Source organism: Struthio camelus, chromosome 2, assembly GCF_040807025.1.
Source record: "Struthio camelus isolate bStrCam1 chromosome 2, bStrCam1.hap1, whole genome shotgun sequence".
In the NCBI taxonomy this organism is placed as follows: domain Eukaryota; kingdom Metazoa; phylum Chordata; class Aves; order Struthioniformes; family Struthionidae; genus Struthio; species Struthio camelus.
Genome location: NC_090943.1, coordinates 69214540 through 69221453, shown reverse-complemented (window position 1 = coordinate 69221453; position 6914 = coordinate 69214540). Strand labels below are relative to the sequence as shown.

Below are 6914 nucleotides of genomic sequence, written 5' to 3'. Positions count from 1 at the left end.
TGCAGAAAGATCATCTTCCTGATATCAAAGTGCAAGCTGTTTTCAGGGATGGCTGTTTTAACTGCTTAAAAATCAACAGTTGATGTTTTACCATCACCAATTTTTTTAAACCTATTTGTTTTGTAAGCAGGTCTTTGTGGTTATTATTTTTGGAACAAACTAGAACATGATGACGAGCGCATCTGTTTTTCTCTCTGCTGGTTCTTTGAGTAGTTACAGAGTTTGTAAAACCCACATTAAAAACATCAGCTAATGGAACGGCGAGAAGGCAAGACTGCAAAGATAAAAAGCGGAGCAGGTGAGCTGAGAGGCCAAGAAACCGGGTGGTTTGGCAAGGCAGTCTGATGGCTGGAAATGTCAAGACAAATTAGGAGAAGCTTTGGGATCTAGACGTGCGGTCTGCACAAAATCTCTCTGTCTCCTGTTCTTCCACCCGGCAGATGAGTAATCTCCAGTGATGTCAGTGGGCGTTATCCCCACGTCCTGAGGGAAATAGATTGGGCTCCGCTAGTGTAAGTAATGCCTCATTTTCTCTTCAACTGGAAAATCATTTGAGTTTGCCTTAAATGTTTCACAAGGGAGCTGAGAGAGAGGAAGCGAGGTTTAATATTCCTTTCTCGTTGCATCATTTGCCTGTTTCACAGTCGGACTGTGGAGTCCAAAGCCAGACGTTTTGGAATTGTTTAAAATGACAACTGAGTTATTGCTTAGCCTCACAAGTATTTTGGCTGCTCGCAAAGTCAAGTTGCAGTCCTCCCCCTAACGAAATCACTCATGGGAGAGCAAATGGCAAAAAATGCGAACAGCCCCAAGCAGAGTGTTAGTGCTTTTGGCAATGAGCTGCCAGCTGTCATTGAAAATAAATTCTGAATTTGCTCTGAGGAACTTTTCAAGGAAAGTGAATCTTCAGAAAGGTTATAAAAGGAATGAAGCCCTGTGTAGTAGTTCAGAGTGTTTACTAACAATACTTATGCTTTTATTTTAGAAAAAAGGTTAGTTCTGACAAAGAAACATCTTATTTTATATATTTACACACACACACACACACAGGATTTTGGAGAAAGAAAAGTCATACCAATTCATTAGGCTCATGAGTCTTGAGTGATTTGAATTAAAAAGAAGGAAAAAATCCAGCTTGTGCTCAGAGAACGTGAAAGCCTAAATGTGTGAAACTTGAGCACAGCTCCCACGTTCATTAATCATATAGGAACCTTCAGGGAAGCACTGCGGTTTTCTAGTGGAAGTCTAGCACAGCACTGTTTCAGATGTTTAAAGGCCTGTCCTTTCTTCAAGTAAATGCTTACTTTCAGTTAAAAAGGAAAAAAGGAAGAGGAAGGCATGGGGAAGATGGGAAGAAATGACTAGAATAAATGCATAAACTTTGCAGATCCCAAGTGGAAATGATTCAGCAGAGTGTGACTGGAGAGCTGGCTCTCCTTAGGAGCTGCAGCTTTGCCCCGTGCTGAACCGCGGTGGCTGAGTGTCAGCCCTCGCACTTGCAAGCTGACCTGCCGGGAGGTTTCCGCTCAAGCTGGTTCCTGGAATGGGCTCTTAAAGGAGCAGGAGGCCCCACGTTAAACTTGTCTCAGTCCTAGTTGCCCTGCAGCTTTGGCTTTGGCTTTTCCAGAGTTGGCTCTAAGTTAGAATATTTCTCTTTGAATAGAGCAGCTCCGTAGCCCGTCTATAGTAAAGCTTTATAAAATATATCCTTTACTCATACCCGGTTTTCCAGCATTGCTGCAGTAATTCAGGTATACTTTTTTTGATAGGGATGATGCAAAGGACAAGTACTTAAAAGTGTATGAAGATAAAGGTCTTACGTAAAAGCGAAGCAGTCCACAGCCTGCAGGATGACTGCAGTAGCTTTTCACCCCCATCTGAAACCTCGGAGAAGCCCCAGCATGAGAGAGCGGTCCAACTGGAACAGCACAAAACAAGCCTTTAGTGAAAGCAATTGGAATAACACTGAATAAACTGTTTTAATGGAGCGCCAAAGAGATGTGTAAAAGCTGCTAGTAAAGTCAATTGAAGGCCTGTCGCAGCGCCTCTGAATTCCCTTCGCAACCCTCCCGCTGGCAGCAGTTCAAGCCTCTTTACAGTGCCTTAGAGGTAAGCGTAACAGTATTATACCAGGCCCTTTGAAAAACTAATAAAAATCTTTTCCCTGTGAGAGGAGCCCATTGCTGCTAGGAGAGGGAACTGCATGTCCTTGAGTGTGAGAATCATTTGTTTCTTCAGCTGGGATGGAGAAGGGTCTTGAATAATTGACAAAGCGATTGTTAACAGTTGTATTCCCTGTACTTGTCTCCTAGCAGCTAGAGACATCCATTAAAATGTACTGCTCACAAACAAGTCTAAACAATACAGTTCTGTGCCCCAAAAGTCCTTTTTCAAATTCCACCTTCCACAGAGGAGGTGAGAGTAAGCTATAGCTTATGCCTTGCAACACGACCTTGCTGAGAGATTGTCACCCTCCTGCAGAAAGCTTTTTTGCTTGAGTGAATCTCTCCAGCTCTGTGAGGATGAGAGCATGTATGTAAGTGTAGGAGATGCAGCTTTGGTCCCTTTTTTGTAAGGCACCAAGGCCATGCTGTTTGGGGAGTTCTGAGGAAATGCAGTACGGCAAAACCTCTGGAGCAGCATCTTTCCTGTGCAGTGACGACTCACCTGGGGAAGCACAGTGCTGTGCTTCCTTTGAAGCTCCTTGGTGGTCTTGACTTCTGCAGCCTCTGTGATTGTGCCATTGCGATCTGCTAGCAAATGCCAGACGCCTCTGTACTATACAACTGAACAAGGCAGGTGTTCTGGCTACTCTTCTTCCGTGACAAATGTCTTTGCATTTTCCAAAATAATTGGATGGAGGATTACATGTTTAAGATGAACTCGAATTTGTTCCATTTGAACTGTAAATGCAGTGGATATTTAATGGCCCTATTACACTGTAAAGGCAAGTCCCCACAAGATAAAATACCAGAGAACTGAAGGAAAGCTTAGATGATTCATAGGCTCAAGTGATTAATAAGGGGAATGGTTAGGAAAATTATAAATCTGATTTGGAAAATTCATTCTTAAATGCACTCTGTGAGTGTCTGATCCCAGCAAAGAGTGACTCTTCCTGCTGTGCTTCCCTCTTCCCTTTCCTTGTAAAGCCTTGACAGACCGAAGGGTGATGCCCTTCCTGTTTGGCTCTTTTGATGCCATTTTCCCTTATGCGATTACTCTTGTCACTTCAAACTTGAATCATTCCTAAACAAATGTCATACATCTTGGAAACAAACCTAGCTGTCAAGTAGTGTGCTTGTCCATTAGCCTCTTGTCTTAATGACTTCTCAGCAGAAAGGAATTAAGAACTTTGGCTACCCCAAAGCACCAAAAGGAGGAGAAGGCAGATATTAAAGATACTTTTAAACACAGTTCTGCTGAAAATAAACTCAATAAAGAATGATGGGAAAAGGAATTTTTTTTGCCTTAACTGACACGCTCCATTTTTCAGTATATGATGCTTATCATCTCTTTATCCCACTAGGACACAATTAAACATAATGAGCTTGACAGCTAAGTGAGCTAAGCAAATGCTGTCATTCCCATGCCAGAAACGCCAGGTCAGTTGAATCCTACTTGCTGATTTCAAAACCATTTTTCCCTAAAGAAAGGTTTGCTGCTGCTTCTTCTAGAAATGCTCTAGGCTTCTTTTCCCTTTTCCTTTTCTTTTCTTATTTATTTATTTATTTTGCTTTATCCAGGGCTATCAGATATGCACGAGCAGCTGCATCAGTTCTCCTGGAATCCTGCTGAGTTCCTGTTCGCGACTAAGTGTAATTGTTCAGTCTGCCCTACAGCAGCACTGCACTAAAGAGTCAAGAAGAAGTTTAAAAACTTATTTGCCAGTGTAGTGTATGCAAATAATCTGCATTAAATAAGCATAGCTAGAGCTGTAAGTGCCTGAGGGCTAATATAAAATAGTCATTAAAAATAGTTTTCTTGGGGTAAAAAAGTTAGGCGGACAACCTACGATTTACAGTCCGTAGTAACGATTACACATGGAGAATGGAAACTTGCACTGCAGCATATGTGCACGTGCACTTTGTTAGAAGCTTGACAGAATTTTGCTAAATTGATCAAGTTGATGGGAAAAACGCTAGTGCCCTTTTGGATTAAGAGTTAGGCCATGAATCCGTCTTTCCGAGACCAGGGCTCTGTTCCTCTTTCTAAAGTTTCCTATGCCTTTTTTCAGTCTTCATCTAACAGCTCTTCCATTCTTCTTATATATATAATTTCGTTTGCGAGTATGTTGTAGGTGCTCTGTTTCTAACCTCTGACCTTGTTCTTTATACAAGAACAAGAATTTAATCTTCTCTGTTAAGGGAAAGGATACTTTAAGGGCAGAAACATCTGGTTCTGCAGGAGTCAAATCCTGTGGAAGACAGAAATCACTTCTGAGCTGGATGGAGAGCCTCTATCTGAAGGCTGATTAAAAAACGTACATGCTGGATTTTCATCAGGAGAAAAAATGTAGAACATGCCTTTCTGCACTTCAAATCAGTGCAATGGAGTAAATCATCCTCTAAATAAGCATCTCAAAGTCAAGTTAAGGAGAGAAAAGGCTAACACACGGCCTGCCTTCACAACTGCTGTGAAGTCTGTAGATTGTCTACCTAGGTGATTGCTGTGTGTGTTGACTAAGTAGCCATAGTTAGTGGGCCACAGAATGGTGCAATTGTGGTGCAATTACATTTTTTTGTTTAAAGCTGGATGAACTGGGGTCATTGCAAGTGAAGCTCATGAAGATTAGAAGGCAAAAACCACTTTTTGGGATCGGATTATGAGGCTTCAGCCTCTCCCAGGCTCTTATGTAGCGATGATCCATTTGTCCTATTTATGGAATCGTAGGTTCTGATGCCTCTCTTTAAATAGCTCTCTCCACATCCCACAGCCATGTCTCATCCAGTCTACAGCACGTGGCCCCAAAAGCTGTCCTGTATTGTCATCGTTGAGTTATGATCAGTAAATACTGACTGGCAACTCAGTAGAGAGGATGAGAAGGACGGTTCCTTCCATCTCTTGGCAGTAGCCCTTGATGCAAAGAGATAGGATGCAAAAGGATAGAAAAGCCTACATAATTTTTTGCCTCATGTAGCTTTTCTGGAAATACTTGTATTTCTAGAGAAATGCCTCTCAGTGGTATACAACTCTGATTCTGAGAGTTCAGAATTTTGCTCAGGCGTGGGCCACACTTTAATAAAGTGGCTATTTTTTCATATTGTTATAGGACAAATACAGCTGAGGAATTCTGCTAGGTGATATGGAATTAAAATCATTGTTCTGGCTTTTTACCAAGAAGATAAAAGGAATCAGCGTGGGAAGTGATAAGTTTATACGTTTAAAAAAGTAAATGCGATATAAGACACTTATCATGTAATGGCCCTGATGTATTGAACTTAACACTGGTTAAAAATCCTTTGTGACAGCAGTGAGTTCAGGAATGGCATGAGAAGAATTAAGGTTTAGAACTTACATAACACTTTCCATTAGTGAATCTTATTTCATGCACTTCAACAAGTACTGCTTCCACCTACACATGAGAAACAGAGTAATAGAATCGAGAGGCGTAGCACTTCATTTAGAGTATGTCCTGATGGGAAGTACTGTTCTTAATAACTATCCTGAGTGAGTACTTTCAGCTTCCATGAAACATAAATACAGAAGCACTTTGCCCCTTCATGTTGTCTGTTCTGGATTATTTTGATGTGTACCTAGTGTTTACATCGCTCTTTTAGAGTGCCATCTCATTGCTGTTTGGACTGGGAAGAGCTCCTGCCTGTTTCCCTGAACTAAACCTACTCTAGTGGAAAGGCTGTGATGTGGGAGGACGAGAAGTGATCAGCTTGTGTGTCCTCTGCTCTCTGTATGAACGCCTCGGAGAAGAAAGAGGAAGATATACATCTGGGAAGGCACAGAATGAAGAAGTGAGTGAGACTAGAAAGCTGGCAAATGATGTAAAGAGCACCAGTTTTATAATGCATTGAAAATAAATGCTCTTTAATAGAGCATATAATCAACTCATGGGATTTTCTGTCACAGCATGTTACTGGGGCAAATAGTTAGCAAGAGGGGAAAAAGAAAGGATTAGGCCTTTATATAAATAGTAGTCGCACTGGAAGCTTTATTGGGTAGACTGAAGAGTTATAAAGGTTGTGGCAAGCCTTTCACTTGAGGGCATAAGCTGAGAAGAAAGGATTTTCTGCCTCATTGTGTAGCACAGATTATAGAGCTAGCCAGAGGCGCGAGAATTTGATCTAGTCCAAAGACCCAGTTTTCTGAAACACCAGCAGAGATTGATGTCACAGCCCAGACCATGAATTAGTTGGACTAGTTGCTTGCTCAGCTACCTGATTCCCTGTTTTCCTCTCGGAAGGGACTATTTTGTGACTGATGTCAAATCCATTCCATAACTGTGTAGGGGCTGATGGTGGAATGGCTGAAATTTCTAAGAACTTCTGTCTCCAATGTTTTTAAATTGATTGCAATTTTTACTGGGTATTTTCTTGTCAATTTGTTGGTGGCAATCTGAATAGCTATCAAGCGATAGTTACTGAGCCAATGTTCTGGATGAAGATGCTCTGCTATGAGCATGACGTGAATCTAAATGCTCTGTGGTCCTGTTTGATATCCCTCTCTACACTGCAAAATCTTCCAGTATCCTGGCCAAATTCTAGCCAGAAGAAATCTTCCTTCCCCTGACTTTGCAATTGCAGTTTGTGAGGGGAACCGAGGTGTGTAAAAATCAGCCAGAGCATGCAGATGGATCTGCCTTTACCTCTCCCTTAAGATAAGCTCACCAAAGACAAGTGAAAAAAGAGAAACCAGGTTTTATTTAAAAATCGCTTTTTGGGAAGAACTTACGCTTTTAAGAA

The 6914-nt window shown here is 41.6% G+C and overlaps 1 long non-coding RNA gene across 1 annotated transcript; it reads left to right on the top strand.

Moving 5' to 3' along the window:
- Positions 1 to 373: 373 nt before the first annotated feature.
- On the top strand, positions 374 to 5859 carry LOC138066382 (uncharacterized). The gene is made up of 3 exons (XR_011139809.1): positions 374 to 512; positions 1770 to 2109; positions 5778 to 5859. It is a non-coding gene; the product is annotated as an uncharacterized lncRNA (long non-coding RNA).
- The last annotated feature ends 1055 nt before the right edge of the window (positions 5860 to 6914 follow it).